This window comes from Diceros bicornis, chromosome X (assembly GCF_020826845.1).
Source record: "Diceros bicornis minor isolate mBicDic1 chromosome X, mDicBic1.mat.cur, whole genome shotgun sequence".
NCBI lineage: Eukaryota > Metazoa > Chordata > Mammalia > Perissodactyla > Rhinocerotidae > Diceros > Diceros bicornis.
In genome coordinates, this window is record NC_080781.1 from 19,521,527 (window position 1) to 19,539,626 (window position 18,100).

Here is an 18,100-nt window from a genome sequence, read left to right on the forward strand (position 1 = left end):
TTGTAATAATACCAAGCATCTTTTCTGATGACAACGGTATGAAACTAGAAATCAATTATAGGAAGAAAATCAAAAAAACTCACAAATACGTGGAGATTAAACAAAATGCTACTGAACAACGATTGGGTCAATGAAGAAATCAAAAAATACCTGGGGACAAATGAAAATGAAAATACGACATGCCAGAATTTATGGGATACAGTAAAAACAGTTCTAAGAGAGAACTTTATAACAATACAGGCCTATCTCAACAAACAAGAAAAATCTCAAATAAACAATCTAACAATGCACCTAAAGGAACTGGAAAAAGAAGAACAAACCAAGCCCAAAATCAGTAGAAGAAGGGAAATAATAAAAATCAGAGCAGAAATAAATGAAATGGAGACTAAAAAAACAATAGAAAAGATTAATAAAACCGAGATGGTTCTTTGAAAAGATAAACCAAATTGACAGACCTTTAGCTAGACTCACCAAGAAAAAACGAGAGAAGGCACAAATAAGTAAAATCAGAAATGAAAGAGGAGAAATTACAACAGACACCTCAGAAATACAAACGATTATAAGAGAATACTATGAAAAGCTATATGCCAACCAATTCGACAATCTGGAAGAAATGGATAAATTCATAGAATCATACAACCTTCCAAAACTGGATCAAGAAGAAGTAGAGAATTTGAATAGACCAATCACCAGTAAGGGGATCGAAACAGTAACCAAAAACCTCCCCAAAAATAAAAGTCCAGGACCAGACGGCTTCCCCTGCTGAATTCTAGCAAACATTCAAAGAAGACTTAATACCTATCCTTCTCAAACTCTTCCAAATATTTGAGGAGGGGGGGAAGCTCCCTAACTCATTCTATGAAGCAGACATTACCCTAATACCAAAACCAGAGAAGGACAACACAAAAAAAAAGAAAATTACAGGCCAATATCACTGATGAACATCGATGTAAAAATCCTCAACAAAATACTAGCAAATCGCATACAACAATACATTAAAAAGATTATACACCATGATCAAGTGGGATTTATTCCAGGTATGCAGGGATGGTTCAACATTCGCAAATCAATCAATGTGATACACCACATAAATAAAATGAAGAATAAAAATCACATGATCATCTCAATAGATGCAGAGAAAGCATTTGACAAGATACAGCATCCATTTATGATAAAACCTCTGAATAAAATGGGTATAGAAGGAAAGTACCTCAACATAATAAATGCCATATATGACAAACCCACAGCTAATATCATCCTCAATGGTGAAAAACTGAAACCTATCCCTCTAAGAACAGGAACCAGACAAGGATGCCCACTCTCACCACTCCTATTTAACATAGTACTGGAAATCCTAGCCAGAGCAATCAGGCAAGAAAAAGAAATAAAGGTGATCCAAATTGGAAAGGAAGAAGTGAAACTCTCACTATTTGCAGATGACATGATTTTATATATAGAAAACCCTAAAGAATGCACCAAAAAACTTTTAGAAGTAATAAACGAATACAGTAAAGTTGCAGGATACAAAATCAACATAAGAACATCAGTTGCATTTCTATACACTAACAACGAAGTAGCAAAAGGGAAATTAAGAATACAATCCCATCCACAATTGCAACAAAAAGAATAAAATACCTAGGAATAAACTTAACCAAAGAGGTGAATGATCTGTACATTGAAAACTATAAAGCAATGCTGAAAGAAATTGAAGAAGACACAAAAAATGGAAAGATATTCCATGCTCTTGGATTGGAAGAATTAACATAGTTAAGATGTCTATACTTCCTAAAGCAATCTATAGATTCAGTGCAATCCCTATCAATGTTCCAACAATATTTTTCACAGAAATAGAACAAAGAATCCTAAAATTTATATGGAACATCAAAAGACCCCGAATAGCTAAAGGAATCCTGAGAAAAAAGAACAAAGCTGGAGATATCACATTCCCTGATTTCAAAATATACTAGAATGTTATAGTAACCAAAACAGCATGGTACTGGCACAAAAACAGACACAGATCAATGGAATAGAATCAAAAGCCGAGGAGTAAACCCAAACATCTATGGACAGCTAATCTTCGACAACGGAGCCAAGAACATACAATGGAGAAAAGAAAGTCTCTTCAACAAATGGTGTTGGGAAAACTGGATAACCACATTCAAAAAAATGAAAGTAGACCCTTACCTTACACCATACACAAAAATTAACTCCAAATGGATTAAAGACTTGAATGTAATACCTGAAACTATGAAACTTCTAGAAGAAAACATAGGCAGTGCGCTGTTCAACATCGGTCTTAGCAACATATTTTCAAGCACCATGACTGACCAGGCAAGAGAAACAATAGAAAAAAGAAACAAATAGGACTACATCAAACTAAAAGGCTTCAGCACACCAAACAAAACCATCAGCAAAATCAAAAGACAACCTAACAATTGGTTAGGTTGATTGGAAGAAATTGGAAGATATTTGCAAACCATACATCTGATAAGGGGTTAATCTTCAAAATATATAAAGAACGCATGCATCTCAACAACAAAAAAACTACCAACCCAATTAAAAAATGGGCAAAAGACTTGAACAGACATTTCTCCAAAGAAGATATACAGATGGCCAACAGGCACATGAAAAGATGTTCAACATCATTAACTATCAGGGAAATGCAAATCAAAACTACAATGAGATATCACCTCACGCCCATTAGAATGGCTATAATTAATAAGACGGGAAACAACATGTGTCGGAGAGGATGTGGAGAGAAGGGAACTCTCCTACACCGCTGGTGGGATTGCAAACTTGTGCAGCCACTATGGAAAACAACATGGAGATTCCTCAAAAAATTAAGGATAGAACTACCATATGATCCAGCTATTCCACTGCTGGGTATTTATCCAAAGAACTTGAAAACACCAATCCGTAAGGACACATGCATCCCTGTGTTCACTGCAGCGTTAGTCACAATAGCCAAGACTTGGAAGCAACCTAAGTGCCCATCAAGGGATGAATGGATAAAGATGATGTGGTATATATACACAATGGAATACTACTCAGCCATAAGAAACGATGAAATCCAGCCATTTGTGACAACATGGATGGACATTGAGGGTATTATGCAAAGTGAAATAAGTCAGAGGGAGAATGTCAAATACCGTATGATCTCCCTCATTAAGTAGTAGATAATAACAACAACAAACAAACACATAGAGACAGAGATTGGATTGGTGGTTACCAGAGGGGAAGGGGGGAGGGAGGAGGTCGAAAGGGATAATTCAGCACATGTGTGTGGTGATGGGCTGTAATTAGTATTTGGGTGGTGAACATGATGTAATCTATGCAGAAATAGAAGTATAATGATGTACACCTGAAATTTATACAATGTTATAAACCAATGTTACTGCAATAAACAAAAAATTAAAAAAAAAACAGTATTGGCATAAAAAATAGACCTATAGATCAACAGAACAGAATAGAGAGCCCAGAAATAAACTCCCACATATATAACCAATTAATTTATGACAAACGAGCCAAGAATTTGCAATCGGGAAAGGACAGTCTATTCAACAAATGGTATTGGGAAAACTGGGCAGCCACATGCAAAAGAATTAAACTGGACCACTCTCTTATACCATACACAAAAATTAACTCAAAATGGAGTAGAGATTTACACATATGACTTGAAACCATAAAACTCCTAGAAGGAAACATAGGCAGTAAGTTCCTTGACATCAGTCTTGGTGATGATTTTTCGGATCTGACACCAAAAGCAAAGGTAACAACAGCAAAAACAAACAAGTTGAACTACATCAAGCTAAACAGCTTCTGCACAGCAAAAGAAACCATTAACAAAATGAAAAGGCAACCTACTGAATGGGAGAAAATATTTGCAAATCATATATCTGATAAGGGGTTAATATCCAAAAAATACAAAGAATTCATACAACTCAATAGCAAAAAAGCAAACAATCCAATTAAATAGGCAGAGGATCTGAAGAGACATTTTTCCAAAGAAGACATACAGATGGCCAACAGGCACATGAAAAGGTGCTCAACATCACTAATCATCAGGGAAATGCAAATCAAAACCACAATGAGACATCACTTCACACCTGTTAGAATGCATATCATCAAAAAGACAAGTGACAAGTGTTGGTGAGGCTGTGAAGAACGAATCCTTATGCACTGCTGGTGAGAATGTAAATTGGTACAGCTACTGTGGGAAACAGTATGGAGGTTCCTCAAAAAATTGAAAATACAACTACTATATGATCCAGCAATCCCACTTCTGATTATTTATCCAAAGGAAACAAAAACACTAATTCAAAAAGACATATGCACCCCCATGTTCACTGCAGCATGATATATAATAGCCAAGATATGGAAACAACCTAAGTGTCCACTGATGGATGAATAGATAAAGAAAATGTGATATATACATATACAATGGAATGTTATTCAGCCATAAAAAAGGAAGTCTTGCCATTTGCAACAAACTGGATGGACCCTGAGGGCATTAGGCTACGTGAAGTCAGACAGACAAAGACGAACACCGTATGATCTCACTTATATGTGGAATCTAATAAAAAAGAAAACAACAACAAAAAAACAAAATCATAGATACAGAGAACAGATTGGTTGTTGCCAGGGGCAGAGGGTGGGGGTAGGCGAAATGGGTGAAGAGGGTCAAAAGGTACAAACTTCCAGTTATGAAATAAATAAATCCTGGGCATGTAATGTACAGCATGGTGACTACAGTTACTAATACTGTATTGTATATTTGAAAGTTGCCAAGAGTAGATCTTAAAAGTTCTCATCACAAGAAAAAAAATTGTAACTATGTATGATGGTGGATATTAATTGGACTTTTTGTGGTGATCATCTCACAATACATACAAATATCAAATCATTACGTGTACACCTGAAACTAATATAATGTTGTATGTCAATTATACTTCAATTAAAAATTTTTTTAATTAAGAAAAAAAGATAAATCCCCTCGGCACAGCCTCAGATTCTTAGTTAAGCAAGTTCAAGTCTTCCTGTCTCGGGAGTTTTGAGCTGGATTAGAAAATGTGAAAATTAAATCTTGTTAGAGACTACATCTACCTGTGGAGATCTTGAAATCCATGCCATGAAAATGGAAAACAAATCAGATCTCACTCTTTATCTTTGTTATCCAATAATGCTGCCCTCACCAACGATTCAGACCATTGACCAAAGTTCTTTGGGGGAAATCTCAGTTTTCCCAATGCTTATTAGAATATTTCTGTTTATGACAAGTCCTCATATTTGCATGGCATTTAAGAACTTATTGATTGCTTTCATCTACACTGACCTTCAATCCACACCATAACACTGGGAGGTGGGTATTACAGTCTAACTTTTGCAGATGAGGAAATTTAGGCTCAAATGGTCTAATTGATAGGGAAATGATCCACTGAAACAGACAGGAAGGTAGAAAAGAAATCTAAGTCTAATTTCCAGAAAAACAGGCTTGGGTCAGAAGGCTGGGGAATCACATCAAACTCTCCACTGTCTTAAACATAATACGTTTTGAGAAGTGGACTAGCCATTTCACATTGAATTAACCACAAGGAACCCAGCACAGACTGTCCCAAGGCAGATTAATGGAAGCAGAATTTGAGAAAATACCTTTGAGCCTTCTTGAAGTACATGTTATAGTATGTGAAGCTTTTACAGATTTTTTTTTTTCTGAATCAAGGACTGGCACACTGTATGAGTTTTATAAAAAGGCAAGCCTCTTTTCCTTGAAACCAGTCAGAAGCCTGAAACCTCATTAGATGTTTACCATAATAAATCACCTTAATATATCTCACTTTGCTAAGTTGTTATCCAATTAGTGTAATGTAAGCCAAGGCTGTGCAAGGAGCTAGCTGAACTCAGTTTAAACCTATTAGGGAAATTTACTTACCCCTGAATTGACCTGTTTTGAACACTGAGCCATATTTTCAGGGACAGATTAAGAAACAGATTCCAGCCTGAATATAGCAGACTCTTTTTCCTTTAAATTAAATCTATATGAGAAGCATAGAACTTTTACAGCCTTTATTTGAAGTTGCAACATGAAGTGATATTCTGTTGAACACTTTCTGGGTAGCTATGGCAACAATGATTATCACCACATACTACCAACCAAAATACCACCTGCATCTACGTCTATTCTAAACCCCTAATTAAAAAGAAAAGCCCAGTTCAAATTTCCAGTTGGTAAATTTGGGAGAAAACTTCAAAAAAAATGTTGGGAAATCTATTTAGGTTTTGCTTCTGTGTTGGGTTCATGGAGTTTTTTTTTTTTTTTTTCCTTTCAGGACAACTTAAGTCTGACTCTCTCTTCCTGCCCACAGCAGATCCACCCACACTGTTAAGTTTCTGGTGAAACAGAGGTTTCAGCATTTCCTTTTCTAAGGAGTTAATCAGTAATGAGAGCTCCAGGGACCAAAAGAAAAGTACTCCTTTCAAACAATTATCTCTATGTGCACAAGAATTTTAGACTTGTTCTTAGCTTCTCTGTAGGAAGGAAAGAGAGGGGCTGGGGGAAGGAAAACAGGAAAAGGAGGTAAAGACTGAAGAGAAAGGAAGCTAGGAAAAGGAAAACAGAAGGAAATTGGGTGAAGGAAAATGAGCCCATGATCAAAAAAGGGGGCAATCTCTTTAAATCTGTGAGGGGGAGGCAAGGGGGAAAGCATGCATGATCCATGGAAAGTAGAAACAGGCTTCATACAGGGTGAGAATGGAAGATTCTGTAGTAGACTAAATGCAGGAACAGGCTGCAGTTCTTCACCCTATTTCTGTGCTCTTTGCCCTGTCATTTTGCAGTGCCCACCCATTCCTGCTCACTTTGACTTGCTTTAGCCAGTAGGATATTAGCAAACATGATGGAAGCAGAGGCTTGACAAGCAATTGTGCGAGTAGGCTTGTCTGCTCTTGTCCTTTGCCACTGCTGTGAAAGCATTATCGGGCTAGCCTGCTGGAGAATGAAAGACACGTGACGCAGAGCTAATGTGCTCCTGTCTTCCCAGCCAAGGCCATCTTAGATCAGCTGACAGCTAGCATACTGAGAAATATCCAAGCAAGCTCAGCCTATATCAAGAAAGCTGCCTTGGTCAACTGGCAGCTGACTACAGACACAGGAGTGAGCCCTGACTGGATCAACTAAATAAGTGTATATTGTTGTATGTCACCAAGGATGCTTGTTATGCAGCATTACTGTAGTGATAGACAACTGATACAGGTATATACCCTGTTAATCAAAGACTTTCAGTCTATGCCCATTATATTAATGCTGTCTAACACATAATCTTGTAAATAGGTGTCAAAAGTCCATAGGAAAAAAACAGAATGTAGAATGATCCTAAAATAAATACAGTAAATGCAAACTTTTAAACATAATAGGTGTTGTTAGCCACCAAAATAGAACCCAGAACATTCTCCAAGGTAAGGTCATTGGGATTCTAGAACTACAAAAACTTGGAAAGAATCCAGCCAATCCTGTTGGATGATAAATTGAATTTAAGTAATTAAAAGGATACAAGCAACCTTTATTCGTAGTCGCTAACACTGCACCAACTATATGGACTGAAGAGTTTGCAAATTCTCAGGTGCCCTCTTAATTGCAGCTGAATAGCTGTAACCATAAAAGCAGTTTTCTCCAACTGTGGGCTTGAGGGTAAACAGGGTAGGTGATCCCTGGTGAATCTGTGCTTCCAACTGCAAGAACAGAGGGTAACAGCTGGGATCAACACCACACTCCCTAGCTTACTATAAAAATAACAAATGAATTGTCATTGGAACCAAAAAAAAAAATACCTTGAAAATGTATCTGGAAGAGCACTGCATTCACCTTCTGCAAACTGTACTGTACAAAGAAAAACAGAACTGGAAAATGGACAATACAAGCAATTAGGATGGAAATGTTTCTTTTCTTATAAAGCTGGGTTACATTTTCTTTCAAATGAGAAGTGCTTCTGTAGGGCCATGTTACAGGATTATTTGCCAAGGGGAGATCTGTATACGAAGTGAATGAGACAATACTCTCTGAATCCCAGATCATGCGTTTAATCAAATACTGTTAGGTACACAGCTGAGTAAACTGAGTAACATCATGTTGAAACAACATAAAATGGATTCTTGATTGACTGCAGTAATTAGGGAACAGTGGTGTGAACAATCCCTGAATCACTATTCTATTTCTATTCCTACTTCTGAAGGATTTCTAGTTTTGTATTCTGATCCTTGCCCAACTCATACGTGGCCCCCATGGCATGGCAGATATCACTAGTATCTCTCCTCAGCAGTTGGAACCCCACTCTGTCTCACACCTTCCTTGAGTGGGTGGTAGAGGAAAGAGAAGAAAACTGATGGGTTTACAAGGCCTTTTCAAATGTTGTGAGGTATGGCAAGATAGCTGACTCTCGCTCCTTGAACCTTTTCCTTCTTCCCCAGTTTTTAATGGCTTCTAGATGCCACCAAGATAGTTCAGAGAATGTGAGTAAATTAGAGAAATCTAATGAAAAGCAATGAAGCTTCAAACCCCTTGAGATTTGTTCATTCTTCTATCCATCCATTCAACAAACTCAAGTTTGTTTGACTCAAACTCAAACTCAGTTCAAATACTGAATGCCTACTCTGTGCCTGCTGTGTGTTAAGTGCTGTGAAACACTGATGAACAAAGCCTGTAGCTTTCCTGAAGGAGATGTTTGACTAATGGGGGGGGGGGGTAACTAAGTACTTACAATATAGCACTGGTGTGCCACGGTGCAGAGTGTAGAAGTGCTATGGGGGCATTGGGGAAGGAGCGACCAAATCCACCCAAGCAGTGGAGTTGGGGAGGCTCCAAGGTGAAGAGGGCAGGGCACTTTTTAAAGAGTATGCAACAAAGTCAGGTGGATAGTGGAAAGTTAACTTCAAAATGATACATTAAGTGGGTCTGGTCTCAGAAGTCAAACCAACCAACCCATATTGTCCTTGGGCCTCCACTAATAGGCTCCAAAATCTCAAATTTTAGAACTATGGATGTATGTGCATTAGTACAAAAGTCTTGGCATAAATAATTGCTACCACTACATAGGCCTGAAATATCTGTTGAGCATGTGTTAGATTCCAGAAACCGTGCTAGGCACGGTCTCTTATTTGTTTGAAAGAGGGGTGGGTGCTTTTTACGTTTCCTTCAATTCATATGAAATCTGAGATTTATAATGATAGATTTAGCAGCCTTTTTGTAACTACTTGAACAACAAAATACACTTTGGATTTAGGTTTTGCTCTCTCAAATTAAGATGTTGCTTTAATTTGGGGGAAAAAGTATATGGTCGTAAAGAAAACAAAATGAGGTGTGTTCTTTCTACTGAAAGCATGACTTCAAGGATGCTATGTTATATTGGGAGATCTAATCAGACAGACTTTTAGTTCAAAATATTTTTCCCAGGTGAATACATTTTATTTTACTTTTTGTTCTGGAGAAGAAAGGCCAAGGAAACTTGCCACTGGCTAAAGAGAAGGGACTTGGACTCAAATACAGTGCATTTTCTTAAATGAGTTCCTTAGATTTATAGGTTGATTGCGTTAGAAGGCCAGGTAAGTGCATTTTGTCATTACCACTCGACTTTTGTGCTTCTTCACTTTGTAGGGAGTAAAGTCAAAGCTGACTACTGAAAAGAAACCAATTGCAACATTTTCAAAAATATTCCCAAAAGCATACTTTGGCCCATAAACAAATTTAAGTCAAGGAAAAATTAAGAGGCCATATTTTACAGACTGGAGACTACAATTTATAGTGCTTATGCGATTTCTCTGCTTGAAGTTCAAAATGTAGAGTAGTCAACTTATGGATCTCATTTAAGCCTTCAAATAATCTCACGAAGTAGGAATTATCACTATTTTACAAGTGAGGAAACTGAGGCTCAGAAAGCTTTAGGATGTTGTAAGTGAAGCAGCCAAGACTGAACTGTAGGACTGATAGACTTCAAAAACCAGTATTTTTCTAACACATTACCTGTGATTAAACCATTTTTGGTTTGATTTGATAACCAAAATACTAGATTCTGTTGATGCTGTTGAGCTAGCTATAAAACAGCTCAATCTGGAGACTGATAAAGCTAACACAAGACAGATTGAATAAGTAATCTCACTACTCTTTAGTGAAGCAGGAGATAACAATTCCCAACATGGAAAGAGAAAAGAATGGAGCAAGTTCATCATCTTGCAATTAAGTATCATGGCAGGGAAGGATAAAATATCAAACCAAAATGGAAAGACAAGACAAAAAACAGTTTTGTGTAGGTGGAAGAAACTTAGCCCCAGATACACATAGCCCTTTAAGACAAGGCACCAATTAAATCGTTTTTTCTTTCTTTCTCCTAGAAGGAATGTTTGGACCAGAAATATAATACTTTTATAACTTTCAAGCACTTTATAGTGTGCTTTCACATACGCTATTGCATTTGATCTTCACAACTACTCTACCAATGGAACTTGTTAATGTCTCTGATAGATGCGGAGACCAAGTTCAGAGCAGATAAGCAATTTGTTGAAGCACGTAAACCATGATGAAGACAGCACTCAATGCCAAGCCTTCTAATCTCAAGTCTTTCCTTGGGAAAACACACTGCTTCTCCCTCTTCCTTTGAGCCAAAGAGAAACAACTTCAAAAATAGCTGGGAAAAAAATGAAAGTCATGTAACTCAAAATGAGTTACCCATAACTTGAGATCAGCTCATGCCCAAATGCACTGGGCACCAAATTAGTGTTCAAGCTGATTATTTCTAAAAGGTAAATCTTTGAACAGTGTCTATGTATAAAAAGCACAGTTAAAAATAAGATATGTGGGGGTCAATAATTAAGTGGGGAAAATATTTGTATTTCAGAATATGCTTAATACTTGTCTCTAAAACCCATTTTCTGCTTCCACATTGCTTGATGTTAGATTTAATAAAGTACTAGACATGTAGGAGATACTCAATGTGTTCATTCAGAATTCTTAGTATAAAAAGGCCTGCATAAGAATTATTATTATTAAATTTAGGCAAGTTTGGACCTGCCATCTATATTATTAAGCAAAATTCCTATGGTTTAGAATTATATAATACCATGACCAAACCTCAACTTCAGTAGATCACAATATCAAAATTTATTTTTCTTGCCCGTGGGTTTGCGAGTAGGCTGCATTTCTTGACTAGCCTTGGCTGAGCTAGGCTAGACTCCAGGCTTCATATCAAGTTCATGTACGTAACATGTATCTTCAACATTCTGGGGCCAGAAGCTACTTCTGAGATGTTCTTCTCATGGTGGATGGTAGAAATGCAAGAGACCAAGCCAAACCATCAGAGCACACTTAAACCTTTTGCCCATTCATCAACTGATATTCCATTGTTCAAAGAAAGACACGTGGCCAAGCCTTACATCAATGGTGTGGGAAATAAACTCTGTTTCCTCTAGTGGGATGTACCACAAAGTGCACAGATTTATAATTCTGTTACAAGGAGGGAGTGAAGAGTTGTGAAAATTAATTCCATCTACAATATGGGAAATTTTCTTATGTCATAGTTGCATACTTTGTTTCAGAAAAAAAAGTATTTCAAAGTTTGTTGTTAGAGTGTTGGTGTGTAGTGTGAGAGAAGTACCCAGAAATCAGGTTAGAAAAATTAAGATCAGAATGTGAAAGATCTTGAGTACCATGCCACCAAGTTTAGCCTTTACCCAAGAATAATGGGGAGCTACTAAAGCCCCTTTGACTGTATTCAGAGATCTCAACACCACTCACCCCCTACACTTCATTACAATATTACCTCGGGGATACATTCCAACCAAGTTTGTTTCATCCTCCTTGTCCATGCCTGGTGAGACTTTTAGCACACTGGGAAGATATTACTTACGCAGCAAATTTTGCTGATTTATTTTAATTAGAATTAAAGCAAAATGGGAGAAAAAATTTATCTAGTAATTAATATTTATTTTAATTAGAATTTATTATAATGGTTTAAAGTGGTTTACTTTAATTAGAATTAAAGTGGTAGAATTGAAGAAAAATGTTTTGCATGGTGTCTGCTCTATTATTGAGATCTTGCCTCAGAGAAGAGGGATTTTACTCTGTCTTTTTTCCCTCCTTTTGTCTGCCCCAACTTTGCCCATCTTCATTTCCTTTCTCATCTCACTATTGCCTGTTACATAAACAGGCGATGTATATGATTTAGGTGATCTCCAAGGCCCAACTACCAAGCATCCCATTGTTCCTGTCTGCCTGGATGCTATAATAATGAGCATGATATAAACTATACACGGTAGTACAATGAGCATATATGGCATTCTCTCTATGTTAACAAGACTCTGTGTCTTCACCCAATATCCTGACAAATATTATTTCTTTGCTACCCTAAAATTGTGGTAAGGGCATGGGTGAGAATCAGCTTGCTGAGTTTAACCCTCATGAAATGGAATAGATTTTGATTGGCAGAGTAAAACTGGGAAGGGTATGACAATGGAAGTGTCTACTCATTTTATACTTGAAAAGATTAGGAAAGCTTTCACCCTCTAACTAGAGATATATTTGAGTACTTATCATTCATTCACAAATTTATTTATTCAACATATTAATTAAATGTCTACAACATTCCAGGCACGGTGATCCCAGGCTAGGACCTGAAAATACTATTATGAACCAAAACAGACACTTTTGTAGCCATGGGACTAAAGTAATTGGTATAGAAGAAAAAAATGGACTTGGAGCAAAAAAGAACAGTAGTCTTCCAAATACTGGCCAAATGAGCTTAAGGAGATCATTTTACCTCTCTGATATTCTATTTTCTAGTCTGGACAATGGAGATAATGATATTTTGTCTACTTTCCTACGAGAGAAAAGTATATCAATTGTCATTTATGTGCGAGCACAGTACAAATGCCTTAAGTCAATATTATTTTGAATTTTGAACAACAACAGAATGCCTTAGGGAGACCACTTTAATGTAAGGACTATTGCATCCATCACTATATCAGCGTAACAAGAGACCACAAAATCTAAGTAGAACAGAATATGACCATTTATCTTTATTCTCATAGGTCTACAGGTCAGCTAGGGTAGCTCTACTTCAATCTGCAGGTCTGCGGGTTGATCAGGATGACTCTGCTCCATGTATCTTCTATTGTACTGTGACCAGTGGGCTACCAGAGAGGCATGTTGTTCTCAGGGCCATGGCAGAAGCTTAAGAAAGATAAGCAGAAACATGAGATGCTTCTTAAGGCTTAGGCCCAGAACTAGTGCACTGTCATTTCCACCCACATTCCACTAGCCAAAGACAATCATGTGAGCAAACCCAACATCAGTGAGGTGGAGAATTATATGCCCACAGTGGCAAGGAGAAGGGGGTAAATATTTTCTGAACAATAATCTAAATCATCTCAACTCTCCTTTTCTCAAACTTTTCTGAGAATAATCTTGGGCAGGATATATGCTTTCAACATGCCATTTTCCCGCTCAAGAACCACAATGGCTCTGTATTTTATGTTTATTAACTAACTCAGCAACCATTACTAACCCCCTTCTACCCTGACATCTCCATTAGAGAGGCTGCAAAGCTCAATACTTCCTTTCCTAGCGTCCTTTGCCTCTAGGAATAGGCATGTGGCCCAGTTCTGTCCAATGAAAGAAAACAAAAAGCCTGACAAAGGCTTTTGATCCCTTTAGAAAGAGACAAGTATGAGAGGAGAGCTGGCTGGCATCACCATTTTCCCCTTCTTCCCAAAACGAATGTAGAAATGATGCCTGGAGCTATGTCAGCCATCTTATGACTATGAGGTGGCAAGCAAGAGAACAGAGAGCCAACATGCTCAGAACTGCTACCCTGAGGGCATCATTGGGAATCATATTATATAAGTAAACCTTTATTTGTGAAAGTCACTTTTGTGTTACTTGCAAATGAATGCATCCTATAGAGGCTCCCAATTGTCTACTGGATAAAATCTAAACTCTTCTTCCTGGCTTTCCATATCCTTACTAACTTGGTCCCCATCTGCATACCCACCCTTTGCAAACATGCTCCCTCAACTCAAGTCAGACTGCTCTCCTCACATGTCTTTGTCCTTGGAATGCCCTCTCACTTCCCATTTGCCAATCGAATTACAATCCATCCTTCAACACCAAGCTCACTTCCAACTTCCTCCATGAAGTTCAATCCACAGTGAACTCTTCCCTTTTTTGAAACCCCATTGAGAGCTGATCTCCTAGCAAGAACCCAGCTTAGCTTTTGTGTTCTCAACATTGCATAGGTGACTGTTTAACACTTAAGAGTGAGCATTTCTTAAGGATGGATTCCCATGCTTCCAAATGGTACAGGTGTTAGAACACAGCACAACACACATTTATTGATTATTATGACTGGCATATAGTCTCTAGTTTACAAATAAGCTGGTGTCCAAGAAATTTTTGTTTAGTCAGTTGTCTGGAAGTTAGAGCATATTTTCCATAGACAAGCTGACCAATTTACTTATCTAAAGATGCAAAGAGAAGGGCATCTCCTCATCTTTCCTTTACCCTAGGCCAGCCCTAGGCCATTCATCCATTTGTCCATTCATCCATCAATTAAATAATTATTAGTTACCCATAATATGTCATGGAGAAACTTATTTTGATGAGCTGTCTTAACACATCTCCATCTCCCTCTCTAGTACTTTCTAGAACACTAGCGTTTTTCTGTCATCCCAAGCTTCAACTCAGACTTCTCTGTCCTGAATGTTCCATATTGCCAAAGTGATCTACATCCCCCACCCCACAGGGCCTGTTTTTTCAAAAAGTGATCTCAGTTACAAATTAGGAGAAAAGCAATCTGACTGTGCTGATTCACACCAGCTATGAATCACTGAGAGCCCCTTATGGGTCCCCTGTGCGCCTGCCTTTTTTGTTCACGTAAAATGATCTTTCAATTCTGAAGAATTTTACTCCAGTCATAAGTTGAGAAAGTTCAGACAATGTGGAAGAAGTCATCAGGTAGCAGGTAAAATGCTCTCCTCTGAACCCAGGAGCAAGTCAAGCATCCATTCTTCCTCCACTTCTGAACCTAAAATATCCTTTTTAAAACAGCTTTATTTAGGTATGGTTGACATACAATAACCTGCCCATATATAAAGTGTACAACTTGATAAATTCTGATGTGTATATACTCGTGAAATCATCAAGACAATGAACATTTCCATCACCTCTAAAAGTTTCCTGTCTCTTTGTAATCTACTGATCTGCTTTCTGCCGCTATAGGTTAGTTTGCATTTCCTATAATTTTACTTAAATGAAATCATACAGTATGGATGGATGGGTGAAGATCTATATATTTTTGGCTTCTTTTAATCAGCACAGTCATTTTGATATTAATTTACAATGTTTTTTAATGCATCTGTAGCTCATTCCTTTATGTTGTTGAATAGTATTATATTATATGGACATACCATATTTTTCTTATCCATTCACCTGTTGAAGGATGTTTGGGTTTTTACCAGTTTTTACTAGCAGCAAATAAAGTTGCTATGAACATTCACATACAAGTCTTTGTTTGGACATATACTTTCCCTTCTCTTAGGTAAATATCTAGGAGAGGAATGGCTGGGTCATATGGGAACCTAAAACATCTTTGAAAACTAAGGATTTTCTCTGTCATTTCCAAGGTATTAGTATCAGAGGCACTGTTAACAGGTGCAGAGGTGAGAGACATTTAAATATCTTGTGTTTATAACTAGGGAATTACTTATGGCTGGGAAACAATTCTCCATGAGTATCTAACATTCCGACATGTTCTCTGAGCAAAGGCATTGACAGCTTTTGTCTCAGACTATCTTTCCAAGGATGTTTGTCTATCACAGAGCCAGGAGTAGAATGAGGCAAATGTGACACCTAGGGTTCTGAGCTGAAAGGGACATTCACTCTCAGGGTTGTGTAAGGGCAGGGTCAGCACCTGAGAGTGAGTACCCCCTTAAATGTTGTGCCTTAGGCACCTCACTTGCCTCACCCTAGCCCTGGACTTATATAGCAAACAGCCTTGGAAGATAAAGTGTCTCCCTCCAAAGCAGACAGCAGATGTGTTTGCTCTCCAGGATAACAAAGGTAATATCTCCCTCTGGGGCAAAGGCTCCGCGACTTTGCTAACAGTCCCCTTTAAAAGATAGTGTTTCATATGTTCAGAGCTCCTAACCTGGTTTACAAACCCACTGTGTGTACAACATCCACCCAGGGCCACTTCTGTGTCACCTCCATCGGACTTGGGGGAACTGATGCAAACATGAAGTTCACACTGACAACTGTATCATGAGTAATGAAGTCCTTTGTCTCTGGCTGAAGAGATTTAATATTTCTTTCAGCATCTGTGAACCCATGGTGGCCTCACTTGTTAGCTTGCAATCAGGGGAAAATCTCAGACCCTTCAGTTTTTGACACGTATTCCCACAGAGTGATGTCAAATCCATTGCCTTGATAGTCAGCTAAGAAAGAACCTTTAGGGAGTACAGGCACCTGCTGCATGCTCTTGGGCAAAAAGCTTGACAAATTTAACCTACCTCCTCTGTGTACTCCACTATTGCACTCATTTTTTCATTCAACAAGCATTTAGTAAACTCTTACTGCATGTCAAACACTGTGTTAGCCAGTGATAGAAAATGAATATGATTTCTGCCCTCTTGGATTCATAGCCTAGTGGCATACAAGCAAACAAAAAATTGTAATTCAAGGAGATTATTGGTGTAATCAAGAGAAGTCAGGGAAGGCTTCAGAGGAGGTGGTGCTTGAGTTGAATCTTGAAAAAACTGTAGGCACTGAAATTGAAATTCACTGAAATTGAAAGTGGGAATTGGGTGCAGAGAAGATGTGTGTGCAAAGTCATACATATACAAAAGAGAAAGTTCAGGGCATGATGAGAGGATTATTGTGGCTAAACAAGGGTTTGTGTGTTCAGGGGGAGGCAAAAAGAGAGGGAGGGGCCATGGGAGAAAGAGTAGGGTGTTGGGAGAGAAACTCTGAAGAGGTAGATATATGTGAAGGGTCTGGAATGCCAGACTAAGGAATTAGGACTTTAAGTAAAATGGATGCTTCAAAGTTGGCATTCACTTGTTTGTTTTGCTTTTTAAGTAGAAAAGCCATGGGATTTGTGTTTATCACATTGAATTATGACCATTTGTATCTATAAAAATTTCCTCTGCTAGGTTTGAGCTCTTTGTGGGACTGTTCGCCTTTGCCCTCCAATTCCACTCGAAGAACAGAGTTGCCACACAAAAAGATTTAGTTGAATTAATTAATATATCTTAACAAATGAATTACCCAGCAAAAATTAAGTTCCCCTCTCAGATAATCCATATGTATTATGTACCTCAAAATGTCCCCTGTTTGTGAATAATTAAGACAAATAAATGAAAAATTGGAATATTTCCAATGTTTTTGAACAAATTATCATTCTATGTTGTGTCTTACAATTTCTCTCTCACTTTCCGTGACTTTATTCATGATGGCATGTTTTTTAATCACTTTGTGCAGGATACTAACACAGTACTTATCTCTAATATAAATTTTATATTCTTTTTATTAAATACACTTCTTTTAAATTTATAAGGTGCCATGTATTATTCATTGACATGTCTTGGCTCATGCTACAGATTATATATCACTTCTTCCATGTGTCATAAGTGGTCATTTAAATTGAAATAAAAATTATATTAGCTGAACTCATAGCTGGTGAATTATTCTCTCATTTCAAACTTATTTTCTGGCCACTTGTCTCTACCAAGTGTTATAAATGAAAAATCTTTCATACAGACACATAATAAGCTCATATACCAATATTTATTTTCTCTTAAAATATTTTCTTGGGTCTAAAAATTCTGATATATTAATAGACTGTGGAAAATCCTGGAGTGAAAATATATCCCTTATTCACAGCGAAGTTAGCATATATTATATGTAGGTACATAGTCCATTGAAACATCACCAGACTCTAAATTCACTTAATTCTGCCCTTCTTTCAGTTCGAAGGTCTTTGTTCAAATAACGTACAATTACAGAAAACTTACCAGTCAAAATTATTCTTAGTTTAAATGCATTATAACATTTTTTGAAGTTTTT

At 37.5% G+C, this 18,100-nt stretch overlaps 1 long non-coding RNA gene across 2 annotated transcripts in view; it reads right to left on the bottom strand.

Annotated features, from left to right (window-relative positions):
• The window catches only part of LOC131400815 (uncharacterized), a 242,689-nt gene that overhangs the window by 151,103 nt on the left and 73,486 nt on the right, over nt 1-18,100 (bottom strand). Inside the window, exon 5 of one of the 2 annotated variants that reach the window (XR_009217463.1) lies at nt 13,076-13,210. The exons of the other annotated variant lie outside the window; for it this stretch is intronic. This is a non-coding gene — a long non-coding RNA (uncharacterized LOC131400815). Of the gene's footprint in view, nt 1-13,075; nt 13,211-18,100 lie in introns of those variants that run through there. 2 annotated transcript variants of the gene reach the window in all.